Below are 1,690 nucleotides of genomic sequence, written 5' to 3'. Positions count from 1 at the left end.
AATAAAAATAGCTACCACACAAAATACAATGGAACACTACTCAGCTGTAAAAAAGAACGAAATAATGCCATTTGCAGCAACATGGATGGACCTAGAGATTATCATACTAAGTGAAGTAAGTCAGACAGAGAAAGACAAATACCATATGATATAACTTATATGTGGAATCTAAAATGTGACTCCATTGAGCTTATCTACAAAACAGAAACAGACTTACAGACATAGAAAACAGATTTGTGGTTGCCAAGACGGGGAGGGGCAGGGGAGGGTTGGATTGGGAGTTTGGGATTAGCAGATACAAACTATTATAGACAGGATGGATAAACAACAATGTCCTACCATATAGCACAGGGAACTATATTCAGTATCCTGTGATAAACTATAATGGAAAAGAATATGAAGAAGAATGTATATATATGTATAACTGTGTCACTTTGCTGTACAGCAGAAATTAACACAACACTGTAACTAATAAGAATCTACTGTATAGCACAGGGAACTCTACTCAATACTCTGTAATGACCTATATGGGAGTAGAATCTAAAAAAGAGTTGATATATGTATATGTATAACAGATTCACTTTGCTGTACACCTGAAACTAACACAACATTGTAAATCAACTATACACCAATAAAAATTAATTTAAAAAACATTGTAAATCAACTATACTTCAATTTAAAAAATAGCTACCATATATTGCATGCTTATAATGAAGCAAGCTCTGTGCAGGCAGAAAGTGACATTAAACATTAAGAACACATAGACGTCTCATACTTAACCTCTGCAAAGCCAGTCTTAGCCTCTTGACTCCTCTAATGTCTGTGCCCCCTCCAGTCTTTCTTATTTTAGTGAATAACACCAGGATCCATCTAGTTGCTCAAACTAGAAAACTAGAAGTCATTCCCGACACCTCCTACTCCTACGGCCCACAGACAAACCAGGACCAAGTCCTGTCAATTCACCCAAGATATTTTTCAAATTCATCCACTCCCTTCCACCTCCCACCCACACCTAAACTAGCATCAGTTCTTGCTCACATGACCCAACTGGTCTCCCTGCCTTCATTCTCGCTCCCTTACAATCCTTTCTTTACACAGGACTCAGAATAACCTTAAAACATCAGTTGAATCACAACCTTCACCTTCTTAAAACTCTTCAATGAGTTTTCATCATTGACTCACATTGCATCGATGGGGAAATTCAGATGCCTTAAAATGGTCTCTGGGACTGTCCTTGTCACTCACCAATATTCAGACAGCCTGGCTTTCCAGTTCCTCCAATATCACAAGCTCCTTTCTACTTTTGCATCAAACATCCTCTCTTCACCCCTTACTTCTCACTGCTCTTTATTTGACTAACACAGAACTGTCTCTCTCTCTCTCTCTTTTTTTTTCTTCATGACATTTAGTACAACCTACAGTTTTCCCTTTATATATATGTATTGGTTATCTTTTTTTTTTTTTGATGTGGACCATTTTTAAAGTCTTTATTGAATTTGTTACTATACTGCTTCTGGCATGTGGGATCTTAGCTCCCCAACCAGGGATCGAACCCGTATCCACCCCCCCCCACTGGAAGACAAAGTCTTTTTTTTTTTTTTTTTTTGCGATACGCGGGCCTCTCACTGTTGTGGCCTCTCCCGTTGCGGAGCACAGGCTCCGGACGCGCAGGCTCTGTGGCCATGGCTCA

The sequence above is a fragment of the Physeter macrocephalus genome, chromosome 2 (genome assembly GCF_002837175.3).
Source record: "Physeter macrocephalus isolate SW-GA chromosome 2, ASM283717v5, whole genome shotgun sequence".
Taxonomy (NCBI): Eukaryota; Metazoa; Chordata; class Mammalia; order Artiodactyla; family Physeteridae; genus Physeter; species Physeter macrocephalus.
The sequence above is the reverse complement of the archived record's forward strand: the minus strand, read 5'-3'. Positions refer to the sequence as shown.